At 38.8% G+C, this 22,268-nt stretch overlaps 1 long non-coding RNA gene across 1 annotated transcript in view; it reads right to left on the minus strand.

Annotated features, from left to right (window-relative positions):
* The window catches only part of LOC131510050 (uncharacterized), a 64,901-nt gene extending 44,734 nt beyond the window's left edge, over window positions 1–20,167 (minus strand). Inside the window, exon 1 of the long non-coding RNA XR_009260877.1 lies at window positions 20,058–20,167. This is a non-coding gene — a long non-coding RNA (uncharacterized LOC131510050). The remainder of the gene's footprint in view (window positions 1–20,057) is intronic.
* Between the last annotated feature and the right edge of the window lie 2,101 nt (window positions 20,168–22,268).

A 22,268-nucleotide genomic window follows, 5' to 3' on the forward strand; every position in this document is an offset into this window, starting at 1 on the left:
TGAATACATTTTCTCATGGTACTGAATGCCATATAGCAGTTAAAACAAATGGATTAGAGCTGCAAATGATAGCACACACCTCGGAAACACAATGTTAGGCAAATAATAAAAAGAAAGCAAAGCAATTGTCAAATATATGAACCATATGTTATTTATAAAATTTTCAAACCTGCAAAATATTAGTAAATTGTTTCTGTATCTGTTCATAGGAACTAAGAAACAATATAGGCATCTTAATAAATATCAAATTTAGGCTCATAGCTCCTCCTGTAAAGGGAGAGATGATGGCATTCCAATAAGGACCCAAGGTTTCAATAGGATCTGTAATGTTTAATAATACAAGGTCAGTGGTAGATATATATATATATATATATATATATATATATATATACATATATATATATATATATATATATATATATATATACATATATTTCTGGAATTCTTACATGCATGAAACAATTCAGAAAGGAAGATAATGTACAAAAGGGAGTGGCTAATATTAACATATGGCTGTGATTATAATAAAAAATTTTTTTTAAAGTTTATTTACTCTTGAGAGAGAGTAAGAGAGAGACAGAACATGAGAAGGTGAGGGGCAAAGGGAGAGAGAGACACAGCATCTGAAGCAGGCTCCAGTCTCTGAGCTGTCAGCACAGAGCCTAATGCCAGCTCAAACCCATGACCCACGAGATCATGACCCGAGACTAAGTCAGATGCTCAACCGACTGAGCCACCCAGGCACCCCCATATGGCTGTGATTACTAGAGAGGAGTGAAATCCTTCCAAATAAATGATTCTGATATTAACTATTTATCTCTGGGAGGAAAATTCTTAAAATACTGCACTTTGAAAGATTTCCTACATCAGCTTAAATCTATTTTTTTTAATCAACATGTCTACAGAGTAAATTAAACATCTAGTAACTTTTTTGGGGGGCACATATCAGTAGACTGGCCAGCAAGCTACTGTGTATGTGTGTGTGTGTGTGTGTGTGTGTGTGTGTGTGTGTGTGTGTATGACACAAAGGGGAAAATACATAGCCTTTAAAATACTTGAAATAAGGAAGAAAAAGGGGAAAGAGAAAGAGGAAGACAAAGAACAGGAGGATGAGGGAAAAAAAGATTATTATTCCAGGCTGGATAGAGATAACATGCATAATATGATAATATTGCTATTTTTATTTTTTTTTGTATTTATTTGAGTACACTTTATACATAATGTTACATTAGTTTCAGGTGTACAACATAGTGATTCAAGATGTGTGCATGAATAAACACACAGGAATATTATGCAGCCACAAAAAAGGATGACATTGTGGCCTTTGAGACAACGTGGATGAACCTAGGGAGCATATGCCAAGTGAAAAGAGTGATACTTCTATTTTAACAAGCACACCATTTCAAACATAAAAATGAAGGCTATCCCTTTCACAGTAGCCCCCAATGACTTTTAACATTTATCCTGGAAATGCCACCAATTAGAATATTTTTGGAACTTCTTTTACAATTACCTCTAGATTATATAGCACTCTAGTTTGAGTTTCTATAAATAGAATGCTATTTTGGAGGAAAATTTGTTTTGGGAGAAGAGCCAAGAATAGTGGCCAAATCAGATGATATGACTTTTGGTCAATAACTAGATACGAGCATATAGTAGTACTTCTCTTTGTTTTTCATACCACAAAATGGTATTTGAATGGCACACTGGCATAAAGTGGACATGGCTGTTTATGACCAGTGTGGGTAACCTGGCGGGGTGGGGGTTGGTCCTCTTAGCTGCCATAATCTCTGTCCAGCCACCCTGGGAACTGAAGGAATTAGCATCTCTACATACTTATAACTAATGATCGCATACAACTTTGCCGCAGACACTGACTGAAAAGCTTTCTAACACAGGGCAACTGATCTTCCTCACATCCTGCTCCATGACTCCGTGTGGAGTCACTCCACCCATACTATTTCCTCTAGCTAGGCATATAAATTTGCTAGATCCTCAAAGTTAGCTTGGGGTCACTTGATTGGATTTTGGCCAGTGACATATGGAAGCCCCTTCCGGTCCTGATCACAGATCTCCTGGACAGTTGTCCATGCTCTTCTTAGCCCATAACCAAGCATTCCAAGATGGCAGATTCACACAATGGAAAGGGCCTTAATTCCTGGATCACTATTTGGAGCAGAGTCTGCATGAAAGCTCCCTGACTTACACTGGAATATGATGAGTGAAAAATAAGCTTTTGTAACATTAAGCTAATAAGATTTTGGAATATTTTGGTCACGCAACATAGCCTAATGCATTGTGACTAATGCAGAGGCAATTCTAAAGAACAAATTCCAAAACTTTTCTAAGCAATGGAACCAGTGTCATAAACATTGATTGTCAAGTATATTAGTGCTGGAAGTTTTACTTAAAATGTGGTATTATCATTTCAGAGTCACACGATGCAGTGTTGCATTGTAAAGTATGCATGTTCTGAGAGCTACATTTCTTCTGAAAGAGCTGGACCTTGAGGTCAGGTTACAATTTGGGTAAGAAAGACAAGGGAAGGCATTCCACATAGAAGGGAAGTGAAAGCACATGAAGAAAAGTATCTGAGTGAGTGCAGGGGAGACAGAAGCAGCTCATTAAAAAGAGGAAAAAATACTCCCCTACACAAAACAATTAAAAACAGATCATGTAATCATCTCCTGGTTTTGATGAATATAGATTCCGGTACATGTCCATGTACTCCAAAATTCTGAAAGTATTTCAAACTGTTAATCAAAGCAAAGAGGGTTCTGGAAGTCACAATACCAAGAGCTAATGTTTACTAACTATTTATCATGTTCCAGGATGTAAGCTCAGTGCTTTAAACTGGGACACATTTCATTAGTATTCCCTGGGAGCTTGTTGGAAATGCCAAATGTCAGACCCTGCCTCAGACATACTGGATCAGTCTCCGAATTCTAACAAGGTCCTTGGGTGATTTCTATACATGTTCAGGGTTTTTTTTTAAACTTTTTAAAAAATGTTTACTTATTTTTGACAGAGAGAGAATGAGTGAGGGAGGGGGAGAGAGAGAGGGAGGCACAGAATCCAAAGCAGGCTCCAGGCTCTGAGTTCTCAGCACAGAGCCCGATGCGGGGCTCGAACTCAAAGACCATGAGATCATGACCTGAGCCAAAGTCAGACGCTCAACCGACAGAGCCACCCAGGAGCCCACATGTTCAGGTTTGAAAGCACTGCTTTTAATGCTTTGTTACAAAACCTGCAAAAAGGTTGATTCCATTCATCCTACTTCAAATATCTGCAAGTATTTCACACCATAATTAAAAGCAAAGTACTTCTAGAAGTCATAATACCAGAAGGTAGTATTTTTTAAGTATTTTACATGTTCCTCAAAAAGTCTATGAGGCAAGCACAGGTGTTTTTCAGTAAATAGGAAATAAGGATTTCAGAGATTGTCATTTACTCCCAAATACAAGCTAGCGTAATATTATACATGGGGATGGCATTAAGCCTATGCCCAGCTAACTCCAGAATCTAAGCGTTTACATCCTATACTAGTGGTCTCTTCTTGTGCTGTGAAGAGCATCGTGGCCAGAAATTAGGTTCATCAGTGACCACAAGCCTGACATGAAGAACATACTTAATTGGGAAGCATGGCAGAATAACCTGAGACATCTGGAAAAGCAAATGTGAAAGGAAATCTTTGCAAAGTGAACAAATGGATAAATACACATTTGCTCATATGAAACAACACACATTCAGATACAGGCAGATATACCAGTACTGATATGTAAAAATGTAATTTTAAGTGTTGTCTGAGAGCTTAAGCAAGTAAAGTCTAAAGGATAATTTTGTATTTCTTTCTGAGGGAGAATTCAGTTATTTGGATATCTCCTCATTTAGTAAATTTATTAAGCCAGGAGATTAGAATTAGGAGTTGATTTAACATGACCCAATAGTGAATGGAATGAAAAGTACTGTGGTCTTACTTATTGCTAACCATTTTTGTTGCTGAGGGCACCTGCTATAGTACTTTAATACAGTGCTTCTCAGATTTTAGGTTGCATCAGAACCACCTGAGAACCTTATAAAACAAGTTGCTGGGCCCCATCCCCAAAGTCAGATTCAGTAGATCTGGGGAGGGGCCCCAAGGGTTTGCATTTTTAATTTTTTTAAGTTTATTTATTTATTTTGAGAGAGACAGAGAAAGCATGAGCAGGGGAAGAGAGAGAGGGAAGCAGAGAGAGAGAGGGAAGGAAAGAGAATCCCAAACAGCTTCCACACTGCCAGGGCAAAATAGGACACAGGGCTCAAACTCACAAACCTGTGAGATCATGACCTGAGCTGAAGCCGGAAGTCCAACAATTAACCAACTGAGCCACCCAGGTGCCCCAGGTTTTGCATATCTAATAAATCTCCATGGGATACTGCTGCTGTTGATCTGGATCAACTTGAGGAACACTAGGTAGTATAATGTTCTAGAGTAAGCATCAGACCCCAAGAGCTAGATTTCAGGTTGTGCACAGGTGGTATATACCTTCCCTTGGTCAAAGAAAATAAAGAAGGGTGATTGGGAGTATTCAGTTTTCTCACATTGTAGACCTTCCTCAGGGTAAAATTTCTCATTCTCTCTAAGCCAACCTTTTGCTTTTAGCTGGATTTCAAGAAAAATATGAGAAACACAAAGCTTTATAAGGTTAAGGCAGGCCTAACTTGGCTTTGTAGGGCTCTCTCCTGCCTCTCTTCTCAGCTCTGGCTTCTCTTCTTCCTCCAGGTCCTCCCTCTGTCTTAGCCCTCATCCTGGCTCTCAGCCATTCCACGAACATTTATTGCAACGGACACCAGGCACTCATGGAGGCATCTTATCTCCAGTAACTCAAAAAGTAGGTGTTATTCTTACTGTACATATGGAAAAACTGAACCCCAGAGAAGTCAAATAATTTTCCAAAAATGATGAAGCCAGTATATAGTGGAGTAAGATTCAAATTCAGGTTTACATGCTTCCAAAGCTCATTTTCCTTCTCTGCACTGCTCACATAGAGACAGTGGCAGTCCGTGTCAGCTGCCTATTAGGATCATACTGATGCCTGGCCCTGGGTGGTGGTGGTTTTAAAAGCTCCAAGGTTATTCAAATGTGTTGCCAGTATTGAGACTCACTGCTTTATGAGTATTGGTGTGATACTAATGGTTTATTAGGTATGTGTGTTTGTGTGTGTGTGTGTGTGTGTGTGTGTGTGTATGTATATGTATACATATACAGCAAAACCTTGGATTGCGAGTAACTTGTTCTGTGAGTTTTCCGCAAGATGAGCAAACATTTCTAATAAATTTTAACTTGATAAATGAGTGATGTCTTGCAATATGAGTAGTATGTGATGCTGAATGTCACATGATCACAACTGAGCCCATGGTTCTTCTGTCTCTCTCTCTCTCTCACATGTATGTGCTGCAGGATTGAGGGTGATCATATCCCATTTTTAGTTCAAAGGTCCACCTGAATGTTTTCCTGGAATTCCATACTCAGTGTATTGGAAACATGAATTTACCTTTCTCTTCATTGTTCTGTCTCAATGTGTGGTATCACCATCACCTGACCCCCTCAATAGTGAGAGAGTTTGAAGTCAACCTCAGTGCCTCCTGCCTTTTTCATGCCCTCTGCCCATCACAGAAGTGTTGTCAGTTCTCTGTCTCCTAGGCCTCTTAAACCCATCTTCTGGTTCCACAGGCACCAACATAAGTTTTCACCTTCTTTTACTTGGACAGGCAGCAAGGCAGCAGCTAAGGGATACTTTTTCTCTAGCCTTCTTTGCCTTTTGCTTACTGAGCCCAACCTATGAGCTGCTGACAAAGATATTCTTTTTTTTTTGGTCACACATCTTTTAAAAAAATTTTTATGTTTATCGATTTTTGAGAAAGACAGAGCACAAGTGGGGAAAGGGCAGAGAGAGAGGGAGACACAATCTGAAGCAGGCTCCAGGCTCTGAGCTGTCAGCACAGTGCCCAATGCAGGGGCTCGAACTCATGAGCTGTGAGATCATGACCTGAACCGAAGTCCAACACTTGACTGACTAAGCCACCCAGGTGCCCTTTATCACACATCTTTGATGGATTGCCATTGCTACAGAATAAAATCTAAACCCCATGCATGGAAATTGAGTAGCCTACAATCTGCCTTCTATTACTTTTAGCCTAATTTCCCATCAATCCCCATTCCATGTCCTACAGCCATCCAAATACACTTAATGATTCAGTCCTAAAAAATGAGTCCATATTCTTTCAAGGGACCCTTTAGTATTCTTCTCCACTCCTTTTACATACTTAGAAATTTTTTCCTTCTTCAAATATTCAACACATTCAAGTCCTACAAAGGTCAGTTCCATTACTATGAACTTGATATCTTTTCCCCACAAATTTCCAATCACAATGAATCATTCCATCCTCAATAACATCTCTGTCACATTGTTTAACAATTGCCATATAGTGTCTAGCATGAACATTATCTGCACATGTTTATTTTTTCCAGTTCCAAATTTCTAAAGGATTTTGAAGACCAAGACCTAGGGTTAATTGTCATCTTATTCCAGACATGATGGAGTCCATATAATATTGGGATCCCAGAACTGGAATTCTGTCTGCCTTATTCACCCTTGTATCCACAGTGCATAGCACAATGTAAGTGTTCAAAAAACATTAGTTGAGTCAGTGAGTAAATAAATGGGGGAACAAGTCAGAAACTCTATACAATCTAGATGGTATTTACTATTTTCATTTGATTTTTATTGTCATTCCTAATTTTGTACAACATTGAATCTGTCTTCAGCAGAGCTAATGTTACTTTTTATGTCAAAAGCAATAGAATATAAAACCTTCTTCAAAAATTGGAATGCTGGTCATGCTGAAGATAAGGCAGCTAAGATCCAGAGGGATATACACACACACACACAGAGCTGAGCTGTGGTATCCTACAAATTGAAGAAGCTATTTTCCTATAACAAGTGATGAGCAGGAGAGCATTTTGTAAAACCCTTTAGAGAGAAGTTTTCTTAGCAAAAGAGATGGGAAATTTTATGTGAACTAACAGTGAGAAGTGACACAGAGATTTAGATTTTCCTGTTGACAATATTGCAAGGAAGAAAAATCTCAAGTGAACTGGTGTAGGACATAGAAGCACATGAACAGAACGTGAATCATGAAAGAAGAAAAAAAAATCTCTTTCGTAAATAACTAAAACTATCCCTGGCTATGCTAAAGGTTCTTAAGTTCCTCATTGAGGACCTACTTTAAATTAATATCAGAAATTTGATAATGTCAAATTAAAATGGGATGGGCCCAAGAGGGGTCAGCTCAGAGATACTGGCTAGCTCAACAATATACCTTACCATGGGAACCATTGTCTAAGACTTCCTCTCCCTCACAAAGCACTTAGTGAGAATCACCAAGGCTCATCTCATTGACTTTTCTCTTTTTGTATTTTAATGGCTGACCAAGTCTCCTTCAGAAGACATATTTTTTCTTTGGATAGTATTAATGCCCTTCAATAGTTTGTTTTTCCTGTTTCTTTTTAACCTAAAGAAACATCTTACTGGCATGTTAGCCTTAATCCAATTTAGTGTACCTTTTTTTCTCATCTCTGATAGACACAGTAGAGTGACATTGATATCCCAGGGGCCGTATCTGTGCTACCACATATTTCCCCTCCATTTGTAGTAACTGACATGACCATGATGGGCACATGATGCCAGCTAGGTGGGTCATAGTTCCTCACTTCCCTTGCTACAACAATTGGTTGTAGGAGTGAGCATAAAGGGCAATCAGAGTCCTTTCTTGGGCTTTTCAGACTGAGGTAGGAGGTAAAAAGTTCTAGATCAGGATGCTGTATGTCAGGTCAGAGCTACCAGCATCCACGGTCCTAGTGGTAAGAGAGACTGAATTCAACATTCAAAGATAAGCAGACAAACAGGAGCCAGTAACAGAGTCTGTAGTTCCAGAATCCCCAGATATACCTGTGTCCTTTCTGATTATGAAAACTACTAAATTCCTCTCCCTCTCCCACAATAAAACTTTTTTCCTCTTAATTTGGTTTCATTTAAAGAGTCCCAATAAATATATGATCCATTATGCATTGATTTCAAAATTTAAATCTCATAGAAAAATTTTATTCTTTTTATGCCCCCAGTCAGCAATGTTTAGAATCAAACACAACTTAACCTCATTCATTACATTGCAACTGCATTGTCCTTCAGTCTGGCCCTCAGACACACCAGACCTCTTTCTTCTCCCAGGCCTTTACGCTTGCTGATCACTCGAATGACTTTCCCCAGCTACTTTTAGACCTGGTATATTCTCAGTATTTGAGTCTCATTCAGTGCCACTTTCTCAGAAATGCCTTCCCTGACTACCTTTAACAAAGCCATCTTCTCCAATAAGCTTATTTCATGACACTGCTTATTTCCTTGATAATATATATCGTGATGAGTATTAATCTTGTTTGTTATCCTTCTTGCTCCATAGAACACAAGCTTTATGACAGCAGGGCCTCTCTCTAATACTCACTGCCTCATTCCCAGTGCCTGGCATGGTGCCCAGCTCATAGTAGACACTTAAACATTTGTGAAATATTAAATTAAAATGTCATTTCAATTGCTACATAGAACTATTGTTAACAGTATGACATTTGTATACTGTATACTGTATACTGACAGCTGTATACACTTTATATGCTTTTTATTCCATGGTACGCTTCAGCAATTCTCAACCATACTTTGCTCTCCTGTAAGGTTCTGAGTCAGACCATTCCTTTGGATATTCTTCCATATAGACCAGAGGGACCCTACCCGACTGTGACAGGTGGAATTCTGCTGTTCAAAATGGAGAAGACAGATCAGTAGTATTTTATCGAGAAAACTGCCTGCCATCAAGAAGAGCTTGAAGCTAAGTTCAAAGAGGATTTCAGAGGCAGCCCAAAAGACCTTGTCTAAGTGGATCATTACTGCAGTTTTTTATTAAGACACTAGGTGGCAGGTGACTATGCTCTTGGATACAAACAGGAGTAATTGGCAGGGTAATGCTCACCAAATGCTGGATAACTTTCTCTGTTGACACTAAATGTCAACAGGGATTTTAATCATTTGACAAAAGGGTGAGAATAGTGATAAGGGCTTTGGACTTGGTCTATGAAGCGTGAGACGTATTTTGAAACTTGACTTTCAGACTCACAAAGGATATGTGCAACGTGGGAACATTAAAAAACTAATCTAGTAGAAAAAATTAACATCAGCTCCAGAGCACCACCAAGAGTGATAACTGCTATGCAATGAAACTAAAATCACTATTTTCACTGCAATAACAGCTGTGTACATTTTGGATTAATAATCTAATTTAGTAAATAATTGATTATATACTTTTTTTTCTTTTCAGCTTAAACACCAGGCAGATTTAAAAACATTTTTTTACAACTAGAAAGTGACCAGAGAATCTATTGTCTCCTTGGTAACCTTCTATGCAGAGTCCTGGGTTTGGACAGCCTTTATTTTCTGCCAAGGCCATAGAATATTGGAGAAAACAATCAACTGAGGGACACATGCAAAGCAGATTGTTTAGGTATTCCCTTTTGTTTAATAAATGTCACCTGCTATTAAATAAAGAAAATAGAACATGAGATGTGATAAGCACAATAAATTCTAATGAATATATTTCTTTTCTATCTTGTGGTCTTTAACATATGGTAGTAAGGAAAGTAATAAAAGGAGGATGGGAGGAGAGGCAACCAGATAAGGAAAAAGGGGGAAAAAGATGAGTAAGGGAATAAGATATTGAAGGGGAATGGAAGAGAGACATTCACACAGAAGGGAGAGACCAAGGAAAGAGAAGAAACAGAGAGAAATCAAGGGAGAATCAAGATAATTATGCTACCATAATCCAAGATAAATGGTAGCAGGGGAGACGGGAAGTGAGTACACAAAAAGAAAAGCAGAAGGAACACAGACCAAAATCTAGAGGAAGAGGAGCAGACAGAGAGGGTTAGTAGTTTAAGATGTTTTCATTGGTGGCTATTTATCTGGGACTGCTTAATCTTCAAACTTCAGAATAAAAGTCTGTTATTTGCTGCCCTTTGAAATGTTTATTAATCTGTGAGTCATAGTTGACTGTTCTTTAAATGATCTAATCTTAAACCTTAGAAGGCTCTTTTCAAATAAATGTGAGTGAGCCTCTTTTAGGTCACCAGGACCAGAGAGTGGCTCAGGTTTGTTCAGAAAATTAGATTAGATTGTGTGGAAAAGATTCTCAGAGAAAGAAGGAAAACAGGAACAATATATAGCCAGGCCTTTCAAAAAAATAGGAACTGGAAGATATTTTAGGTGACAACCCAGCCCTAGCCACCAGGTGTCCTGTCACTAGGTCAGCTCCAGAAATCTACTGTTCTTCCTTTGTTTTCTTTTTTTTTTTTTTTTTCCATTGCTGTCACTTTACCTTTCATCTCTGCTTCTGCTGATCTTCCAATTATCAATGATTTTCTTCTGTCTCTAAACTCACACTTGGTAACGCAGAGGATCCATGCTTGGTCAATCATCATTTCTTCCCTTACAGGGGAGAGCTCTTGCTTGAGGCCATGTGAGTGACTGGCTAACCTTGAGTTAGTTGCCTACCCATGGTTCAAAGTCTGATCAGGAGTACAATGTGTATATGAGAGATCTTTCCTTTTTAGACCATATATATGGCAGGTATCTAGAAAAAGAGAATAAAACTGAAAGGAACAAAGGTTGGTGGGACCAATGCATTGCACCCTGACCCATTAGGCATATCACACCTTTTCTTCTTGGACATATGCTTCGGTTATAGCCACACAACCTAGTTAAATTACTGCATGTATACTCACTTGCCCAAGGTCAAATTTAGTCACTACATCCAGAAGAAATATCAATTACTTCATATTTGCAGTCTGAAGTCAGTGGCCTTTGAGATTCTTTTTTTCTTTTGTTTTTGTTTTCTTATTTTTTGTTTGTTTTTAAACCCAAGCCCAATAAAGCACTAATGCACCATGTTTGGGGTAGAGAGGAAGGGGAAATGAAGGAAATGGGTAAGCTCTATGAGGGAAAGGAAAGAAGGAAAAGGGGAGGCAAAAATATTTCCCTGTGTTGAGAAAGGGAGAGAGGTTTGTGGGGAGTAGGTATACCCACACCCAACTCTGTATGGGTGGCAATATATCAAAGAAATGATTGTGAGGCACCTAAGGAAGGGGTTTTCAGCCTCTGCAGAACATTTATGTTCCTCCCATGTTACCTGACTTAAAGTTATCAGACTTCAGGGGACTACTGTGGGCTTAGGCAATGTCAGCGGTGTCCATGACGGATTGAAGAATGGAGAGCCAGAAAGGCAGATGGAGGACAGAGATGTTCCCTGGACATATTGTAAGACTTCCAGGTTCTTATCAGACCTCAACAAGGAGTTCCAATATTACCTCAGATGAATTTCCCAATAATGTGGTTAGATGTATGCTTGAATTTATATTTCATCTGAGTTACAGAAACAGATACTGCTTAAACCTTGAATTTACAGACTGGAAATCATACACTTGCACTGATTTCAGCACTGGAGACAGCAGTGAATGCAGTCAGCCTGAAGGCATATTGGGACTGTAACCACCCGATCCCCCTTTTCTTCAACCTCATAAATTTTGTTTCCTGCAGTGCTTAGATGGGAGGAATGTGACTGTCCTTCTTGGTCCTGGTCATAGTAGAGGCTAGGTGCAGGGAACCAGCCAGTCTGTGGACAGATTTGGGGCCCTATTCCAACTTGGATGGAGAGAAGTCTATGAAAAAAAAAAGGCTTAAAAAGTATCTTTTCATGCATTTGGGATGAAAGGAAATCAACAGCAGAGATAGATGATGTTTTCCTTCGGGGTGACTGTAAGCTCTCATTAGGCATAGGAGCCAGAGCTTATTTATGGAATTATACTACAGTTTTGCTGTCTGGACAGCAAGTTCAACCAATTCTAATCAAGCAGGTTATACAAGTTCCTATTACAATAAATTCCCATAAAATTAGTCTCTGGGTATAGAGCCTCTGGGGCATATGAAAGGCCATGTTGATCCTGAGGGATGGCAGATGTGAGGCTCATCTGACTTTACTACTCCTATCCCCCACTCCTGAAGATTTCTCCCCTTTCTCCTTCCCCCATCCCTCTTTCCTGTTTTCCTTCCCCTTCCCTCTGGATGCCCACTGTGATGATTCAATACTGGTGCCAAACCACATAACTGCTTTGATACTCACTTTACCCACTTATGGAGGGATGATGTCTACTTAGCAGAATCATAATGAGGCCTGAATAAAACAGCATATATGAATATCCTTGCATGACAGAGACACTGAATAATTATCTGGTAGGAATTAGAGAAAGAAGAAAGAAGGCAGTGGTTTAAGTGCCACCCAGTACATGGAAAGATAAATCACTCAATGGAAGGTTTATTGGGTGGGAGACAGTGAGGAGGGTGAGTCAGAGCAGACTAATGAAGAAGTGTGATGTTGGAAGGTGCAGACTGTCGCTGCTGCTGCTGCTGCTGACGTTTATCTGAAAGAGATAGAAGACTAAATCTCTAGTTGGTGGTAATTAGAGGAGCTCCCTAGGCACTTTATGTGGCTGGGATGGTAACCTTCGTGTCTTGCTTGAGACCAAATCCACTTTGTATAATTATATCCTGACAGCAGGCACCCAGCTACATGTTTTTTTTTTTTTTTTTTGCAAAAAGATAATATTAAATTCATTGTACTTTCTGTAATTAGCATTTCACATAGGTGAATGAGGAAAAGATGACAATGTGCAACCTGGTTTCCTTCTCTTTCTTTGGGCAGATGGGCAAATTTCTGGGCAGATTGTGACATTAGGAAAATCTTGAAAATGCATGAAAATTAAAAGGTGTTCTGGAAGTACTTTCATAATGCTTCCTGATATAGTCTTCATAACATGATAAATATGAGGTCACAGACCCTAAAGTTAAAAGATGGTGCATTCCTAATTGTCATCATCTGGTTTGGACTCAATTGAGTCCTCTCCAAATTCATATGTTGAAGCCTTAACTCCTAATGTGACTGTATTTGGAAATAGTTCTTTAAGGAGGTAATTTGAGTTCAATGATATCATAAGAGTGGTACCCTGATCCAATAGGACTGGTGTCCATATAAGAAGTGGAAGAGATCTCAGAGATCTCTCTCTTCATGTGCACACATAGCGGAAAGGTGAGGACATAATGATAAGAGAGCTGTCTTGTGAGGATACAGTGACAAGGCAGCTATCTCCAAGCCAGGAAGAGAGGCCTCATCCAAAACTTGCCAGCACCTTTATCTTGGCATCTGAGGGCTCTCGACACAGTGTGGTGGGCTGCTTTGGGCCTCCACTCTCCAAAGCTTATTTTTGAGGCACCCCACTGTGATGCATGTGGAGCACAGAAGACGGCGTCATGCATCGAGTTCTATCATTTGCTTGGCTACATCTGTTTTTTACTGACACATCCACAGTGGCCACAAATAGCTTTGCAGCTTAGACCATGTTTCCTAGTGCCTCTACAGGTTTCCTACTGCCGCTGCAACAAACCACAACACACCTAGTGGCCTCAAATAACAATTTTAACTCTCACACTTTTAGAGGTCAGAAGTCCAAAATCTTTCTGACTGGGCTTAAGTCAAGATGTTGATAGGGAGGTTTCCGCAGGGAGGCTCTGAGAAGGAAATCTGTTTCCTTGCCTTTTCCCGTTTTCATGGTTGCTCATATTCCTTGCCTCAGGGTGGCTTCCTCCATCCGCAGACCACGTCACTGCAGTCCCCGCTTCCATTGTCATGTCACCTCTTCTACTGATTCTGACTCTTCCTGCATCTTTTTTTGCAAGGGCCACTGGGATTATAATGGGCCCACCAGGATAATCCAGGATGTGCTCCACACCTCAGTAATTTGCTCTCATCTGCAATTCCTTTTGCTATATAAGGTAACATGCACAGGTTCTGGGGAGTAGGACATGGACATATTTTGGGGGGCATTATTCTATCACATCGTTCTGCCTACACACCACATTCCCAGGCACAGACTTCTTATGGAGCCCATTCCCATCTGCAGTATTCTGTAGGCTCATTATTATGACACAAAGTATCTCCTTCTTGAACATCCAGGTCTTATGCCATTTTGTCCAGGAATCCTTTTCACATTTCTCCAACCCACTATGACTCCACATATTACTTAAAATATGAGCTCCATTATTTGTCTCTTGTATGTCAGGCTAAATTTAGTTCTATTTTGTTTCACAAGTATTTGTCTTGTGACAAAAACTTACAAATTTCCTAAGTTTTGTGTATCTTCCTCTCATTCCTCTGAAATAATTTCTTTGGCTGTGTAGGTCATATTCTTATCTGGACTCACTGATGCCCATGGGGTCTGTGTCACTCCCCAACCAAGTGATTGAGCAGATTGATGTCACTGCTTGTTTGTACCCACTCACCCTTGGCCTTGGTTGTGGGTCAGCCTCCTGCTCTCATCCTTGCTGCGGGCTTTTTTTGGAAACTTCTTTTATGCTAATGCCCTCTAGGACTGGGCTCCTTTCCTGGGGCCTGGAGTTCTGCTTCTGATTCCTACTTCACTAATGAGCAGGGCCTAGGTCCATGCACATAAATTCTCCAGATAAGACCTATTTGATAGGAATCTGGTGACCTAGGCCACCTCCTGGCCTTAGGACCTTCCTACCTCACCTTGAGCCATTGGGGTTGTTCATGCAGGAATTTTGCTTTTGCTATCTAGATAAACCTCCAGTTTGGTATCTGTCACAACTCTTCCAGCCCCTGTTATGTCTCAATGCACATGTCTTCTGTGAGCATGAACCATCTTTACCTTCTATCCCGTGTTTCTGTGAGTAAGCAGTCATATCTCACAAATCACTCCAAGATATAATCCCTGTGAATTTCCCACAAAGCCTACTACAGACCTAGCAGGTATTTAAAACCAGTACCAATTGATTGGAGAATTGGTTTTATTCTCCTTACTCCATATTGGCACATTCAAGGCAAATATACTTTGTTAAGGACACAATCTGGAGAGAGAACTGCTTCTTTTGTCTCCCTTTTCTGGAAATATGGAAGTCAGCTGCAATTGCCATGTGACATTTATCTTTTGCGAGCCTGCTATATGGGAACAGTAGGGATACAGAGATAAAAAACAAAGTCCCTACCTTTAAGAAACTCCTAATCTAATATGGTATACAGAGAAGTAAAACAAATTATAACTGGAGTGAACCACAAATATGCAGTCTATTGCAAAATGAAAATGTGGAGCCTCTTGTTAAAAAAAATCAGGAAAAAAGTACCATTAGCAGTGCAAAAATTTTAAACTTTTTTTCTTCCACAAGCTCTCTTGATTTGGCATACTATTTTTTAATGTGATGTTTAATATCATTCTAAGTAAAGGAAAATTACAAATTTAAATTGTTAGCATAAATTTTGTTATCCATCTTTATATGGTGCAGTGCCAGCTTCAAAAAATCCAAATATGAAAGCATTTGACTCACAGGCAGAATCACTGAAATTACATAATTGTAGTATCTTGTTTTTACCGGGACAGTAGAAACGTTGCACAAAACTAACTCAACTATTTTCATTTCACTTCTTGATATGCATGCATTCTACCACCACTTGCCACCTATAGGCTACTAATGAATAAGGAAGAACTAGAATTAAAGTGACTATGATTACTCTATCTTTCCCTTTTTTGTGTGTTATAATTTTCCATGTAAGGGTTTGGCTAACATGGGGAAATAATAAGAATAGGAAAGGATGTTAGGGTTCGTTGCTCATTTTTAGAACATTACTGTTCTTTAAGAACATTACTGTCTTCTTCTTGTGTTCCAAGCAAGCTCCAGTTGGAATAGAGAGCATGTTCTTTGGGGTTGTAAATGTTGCTTCCTACTTAGCAGTAGATGTAACATGCTTATCTTGTACTTGTTTTCAATCTTCTGGAAATCTCATGCATTGTGGGTCTACTGGAATTCTGTGATCTTGGGGCATTGCAACTGTTTTATGTGAAGGGGGCAGTCAAAAATGGCTGACACCATTACTGAAAGTATCTCCTCTGCTCAAGTGCATGCTCTGCTGTCCCAGGTGACTTGATTTGCAAAACCCAAATTCAAAGATAAAATTAAGAATTTCAAGATGGTGACAGCAGAATATTAAATAAAGTGTGGGGCCCTTCAGAGCAGAGCTCTATGCAACTGTACTGGTAATGCATCCATGAATCTGGTCCCGATGACAATACTCAGTGAGAAATTCCATGATAGAGACAACATGGGGTTCCCTGGGAATACATTACTAGAAGGGGGGGAGAGAGGACTTTCTACAGGAGCTGACACTGGAGCTGAAGCTTCAGGAATGAGAAAGGTGTTGCCAAGTCAACAAGGAAGGAAAAGAGCATGATAGCAGGAGAAATAGCAGGTGCAGACAGAGACGTTATAAAGCACTGCATGTTTGGGAAACTACAGCTGTATGATATAGTTGCAATGCAGTTGGGTCTGGAATAGCAAAGGAAGTTGACTCAAGAAGTCCTAAGGGAATGTGAATGACAAATGAAGGAATTTGCTCCGAATGCCATTGGAGCAGTATAAGCAAAAAAGTGACATAAAAGGATTTGTATTCTCAAGGGGTCTCTCAGATAATTATGTGAATAATAGGTTTGAAAGAGGGAAACTAGCAAGAGAAACCAATTTGAAGCCATTGCAGTGCTACAAGAGAGAAGCTAAGACAGTGGGATTCTTTAATTTTGACCTTTAAAAAATGTTCATTGAGAAAGACAGACCCATATTAAGTAATAAGAATTAAAATATTAAGTGAAAAATTAACTAAATAAAAGCCCATGCATAACAATAACAATTGCTATAGATTTGGCTTCTTATATCAGCTTCTAAGCCACTCTCTTCAAAGCACTGGACAAATGCTTCAACAAATGTGGATAAGAGAAATGTTTTTTTTTTTTCCTAGTTTGGTCTATGTTCCATTATTATTCAGTGATTCTTCTGTTGCCATTGCCAAGGGCTTACTGCTAAACAATTCTGTGCATGTTTTAGGCTACGCTGGTTTATATTAAAGCAAAAACTAAGAAAAAGAAACCTTGCCAGCCAGGAACTATTCTTCCAACATTGCTTGGTTGTTGTATAAACTCTACTTATGTAACTTTGCAAGGAGTTAGGGAACTGAAGCAAATATCCAAGCTTATTCTGACTTCCTCACTTTTGATTTGTCTGCATTCAAGAGCTTTGATTTCCCCTTTCTATTTACCTTCTCTCTTTAATCCTTCCCATCAAAATATACCATTAAATGTAATTCATCAGAGCAGTGCATTGCTACCTTTTTTCATGTAGCAGCCCACATAGAAAATGATGATGTGGATATGGCACACTGGGGTTAATGGATAAGACCACCTGCAACTGTAGCGACTGCTCTGGGGGTTCTGGCTGAGTCAGCCTCCACCCACCTGCTCTGAGGGCTGAGGGCTTGAGTGCACCTGTGATCCATTTCCAGCACAGCAGTCTACATCTGCATACAGACCCACAAACTGTCATGATGAGGCTTTGGCCCTTGCAAGAAGCAATGTTAACTAGTTCAGTGTTTCTTAAACCTTTATATGCTTCTGCAACACCTGGGGATCTCATTGAAAATGAATATTCCGCATCAGGTCTGACATTCAGTATTTCCAACATGACCCCAGACCAATGTCAGTGTGGTTCATGGACCATACTTTGTGTAGCAAGGAACTGGGTGATTCAATAATTTAACTTGCCCTGGAAAAATTACAAAATTCTTCAAAATTAACATAATTTTAAAAAATTATAAAACTCACAAATTTCCTGACTTTTAATATTGGTTACCAGAACACCAGAAACAGTATTAAACAGCCTCTTTCAAATTCCAGGAAAAGTCTGCCATTCTTATTTGACTAAACCTATCTTGTTTCAGTTTTACACATCCGATATATTAGAAGCTTCAAATTGTTGTTCTTGGTAACCCTCTAACACCTATTTTGAAGTGATTATAACTGACAGTTCCTCTTATAAGAAACACGTGCTTGGAGTACAGAGCACTACTAAATTTGGTTTTCTTGTAATCAAAGACAGACCCTTGTAAATAGAGGTGAGAGCTGATGATTTAGCAAGACTTTTGCTCTAGATGGAACATACTCAAGGAAAAGCCATAGTTATGTTAAAAGTTATTATATTCTCCTGGTACTTGAGAAGAGAAGTTATGCTATTAGAATAATTTCTTTGTAGAAGCGCCTGGGTGGCTCAGTCTGTTAGGGGTTAAGCATCCAACTTGCTTTAGGGTCAGGTCATGATCTCAGGGTCATGAGATGGAGCCCCCCACCCCACCCTCCTCTCCACATTGAGGCTCTGTGCTGGGCCTGCTTGGGATTCATTTTCCCTCTCTCTCTGCCCCTTCTTCCCCTCAAAATGAAAAAAAATAAAAGAATCACTTAACCTTAAACTAAATATTTTTTTTCCTCTCAGATTGTGACTAAAACTTTTTGCTCTTGAAATTGTTACTGTTTTTTTTTCCAGTTGTCAGTATTGCAGACTCAGAGACAATAGGTGTTATGTCCCACTTCTAAGTAGAAAAAAAAATTTAAAGGCAAATGTAAAAATGACTTTCACATAAAGCTGAAAGTGGTATTTAAAATAATCTCAGTGACATTAAACTTCTTGGAAAGAGAAGGTGAATCTTCAAGATTCAAAACATTTTGAAAATAAAAATTTAAGCTTTCTATTTTTACGTATACCAGTTTTTGAATAAGAGAAACCACAGACAAGATGTGAGATTGATAATGGAACATAGCTCTATTCAGATTATGAAAATTTTGGACATGTTTACACAAATATTTATTTCTATAAGATCGAAACACTTTTATTCAAACTGTTTGAAAATCTTACGTTCAGTAAGATTTTAGTCTAATTCTTGTAACAAGCATCAACGAGACATTTGAATGTAATGTAGATTAGTAGGGAGTGAATTTGGAATTATTTAGAAATCTACTATCTTTAAAGTAATGTAAATGAAATCATTCTTTTCTGAATGAAAATGACATTGGAAGAAAGGGTAATTGCAGTAATAAGCTTGAAAATCGGGAAAGTTGTCTAACTTTATAACCCAGGGAAGAAAACAAGATATGTGGAAAGACAAATTCATGGTTCTGGAGGCCTAAAAAATTAGTAGGCATTGGAAGGAAATAAATTATGACACGAACTGCAGAATTCCAATAATAATTTATGGAGGTCTCTTTTCCAAGCAGAGTTTAAAAAGGTGGGCAGGGATTCTCTATATGGAGTCAATAGTTGATTAATTTCATATCAATCCTTTCTTTGAAGATTGCATAGAGAAATCATGGAGCAAAATGCTTTGACTATGGATGAGTAGTTTTATGGCCAATAAATTGTAGTACATGGTGTTTTACATTAGAGAAAAGGGCAATCAGATTTCATGCTTCAGAGTGTAAATTGATTACTCTCTTGGGATCAGAACATAAATCATTTTTCTGGCTATCTTACTGTAATTTCATTCAGCTGGTAAAAAGCACCTTTTTTTTTCTTCTTATCAGCATGAAAAGGATTAGACTTAGACCATGATAGTTAACAAGTGACAAAGCCTGGTGAACTGATATCTTATTTTTTTTGAAGAAAATATGAATTTAGCATGGGTTATCACATCTACTTTAATTGTATAGATTTTGGTTAATGAAAGAAACAACAATACCCCAGAAGTTATTATTCCCTCTGAAGTGATTACAGTTCAGGTAATAGCACCTAAATGGAGGCTGGATCACGGAACAAGTCTGAACAGCTAGAGTTCCAATAAGGAAAAACAACAGCTGAGCAACACCTATGGCAGGCACAGTGCAACGCATTTCATATCTATGATCTCATACGAATGATTATCTGTAATAAAGACTATTTTTCATAAAAATAGCCCATCTGAAACAGCTAAGCAGAGCTTCCAGAAATATTCCTTATTTCAATATTATACACAATTAGAACAAAAATGAAGAATGCTCTCACCTTAGTAGTATTGGGAATTTATCGTCAATGTTTCTCAATCAGCTATTTTCTCCTGACTTGAACATAATTTTTTCTTGAAGTTAAATCTCTTGGACTATGTACACAGAGCTGAAATTGAATTTATAATTTATTATGATTAATTATGTTCAAAATTCTTATTTGTTACCCATTTTCTATCCATATTTCTGCTTAAGACACAAATGCCTTTTAGAAATAGAAGAAACCACCATTTTCTTTCTGGGTCCCAACAATTCTTTCCTCACACAGATGGCACTCAGAATATTAATCTACTTACATGAGTAGCAACCAATCAAAAAATAATATTTCTTATTGTTTTCTTCCCTCTATACTTAACAGAATGACTATCCTTTCGCTAAGTCTTTATCTGTTTTCTCCAGTGAATCACTTTTAATTCTAGCCCTTTACCTGTTGAACAATGAATAATGAATGCATTATTATGATATATGGGATTTGCAAACTCTAGGCACCAGCTATAGACCCTTCTGAGCTCCAGGAGTCAAAACCTCTGGCAGCTGTAATGGGTTACCGTTAAGCCAGGTCAATTTTGCTTTTCATACCTATTTTATATACCTTTCTAGCTGATGTGGTGAACTGAGAATGAGTCTTATTTTCTGAAGACAAAACTCTACTGCTTAAATAACCAGAGCACTTCTAGAAACAAATAAGACTCTATGTTCAGTAATAGCTGAATAATCTTCATGAGGTAGAAAGATCACAGGCTTAAACTCTAACCTAAAGTCTAAGCTTGACGGGTTTCATCACCTCGGTAATCGTAAGCATGTTACGTGGTCTAATGTAGTTCTATTGCCTCATCCGTAATACGGAGATAACGCTTCAGGGTGTTCTCTTGTGGTTTACATGGCATAATTTATAGACAGTGTTTAACGGAGTCACTGGCTAATACCTAGTAGGTGTCTGATGAATAGTAATATTGTTACTCCTCTATTCCACCTTTTCTGAACTAACCCCTGATTAACTCTAGTCAGTACGTAATTTATACTGGAATTACTACTATGGATTTGCAGTCCTTTGTCCTTTACTTTGGTCCTAGTTGCAGGGTCAGAGCTATCACTGACATGGCTGTCTTTAGGAAATGGTTGCTTTTATAAATTATAGTCTTCTTTCAAGTGGTTACTAGATTCCCAATTTCTCAGATAAGCTGCCTTCCTCATCACACTGTTAGTGCATCAAGATCTTGTGTGTGTTTCCCCTAAGTACCTGGATTCTAATTGACGTTGAACTCCCAGGTTAGGAAATGTGACTTTCTCTTCTACACTGTGGATAACTGTTTCTTGTTTAATCAGAGAACATTTTTGGGGCGCCTGGGTGGCGCAGTCGGTTAAGCGTCCGACTTCAGCCAGGTCACGATGTCGCGGTCCGTGAGTTCGAGCCCCGCGTCGGGCTCTGGGCTGATGGCTCGGAGCCTGGAGCCTGTTTCCGATTCTGTGTCTCCCTCTCTCTCTGCCTCTCCCCCGTTCATGCTCTGTCTCTCTCTGTCCCAAAAATAAATAAAAAACGTTGAAAAAAAAAAAAGAACATTTTTGACTTATATTATAATGATTAAAAAATTTTTAATGTTTATTTTTGAGAGAGAGAGAGAGAGAGAATTTGAGGCTGGCCCCAGGCTCTGAGCTGACAGCATAGATCCCAGCCCAACATGGGGCTCAAACTCATAGACTGTGAGATCATGACTTGAGCTGAAGTCTGACACTTAACCAACTGAGTCACCCAGATGCCCCTTATATTACAATAATTCTTGTCAGCCACTCAATTTAAAAGTCCCCTGCCATTGTTATATTACGGTATGACACAACCCATTGAAAATATTATTTTCTCAGACCTTAAAAAAGCCATTTAAAGAAAAAAAAATTAAACCAGACATAAAAAATCATTTCTAGACACAGGGAAAAACAAAAGGTACTTCTCAAGAAGTTATGGACCTGCCTTCTTATTGGCTTTTACAGGGTTAGTGGTATTACCACCTGGTAGCTGTGTGAACTTGGGCAAGAAAATTAACCTCATAGTGCCACAAATTTCTCATCTGTCAAATGGGATAATAAAAGTGTCTACAGGGAGCTAGTGAGATATATCTGTTAAAACTGGGGTGATTTTGTTTTGTTTTCCTAACTGATCTCTCTTTGTAAAATCCTTTCTTCTTCTGCTTTGCACAGTGTAGGCATTGCCAATGGT

This window comes from Neofelis nebulosa, chromosome 1 (assembly GCF_028018385.1).
Source record: "Neofelis nebulosa isolate mNeoNeb1 chromosome 1, mNeoNeb1.pri, whole genome shotgun sequence".
Classification (NCBI taxonomy): Eukaryota; Metazoa; Chordata; class Mammalia; order Carnivora; family Felidae; genus Neofelis; species Neofelis nebulosa.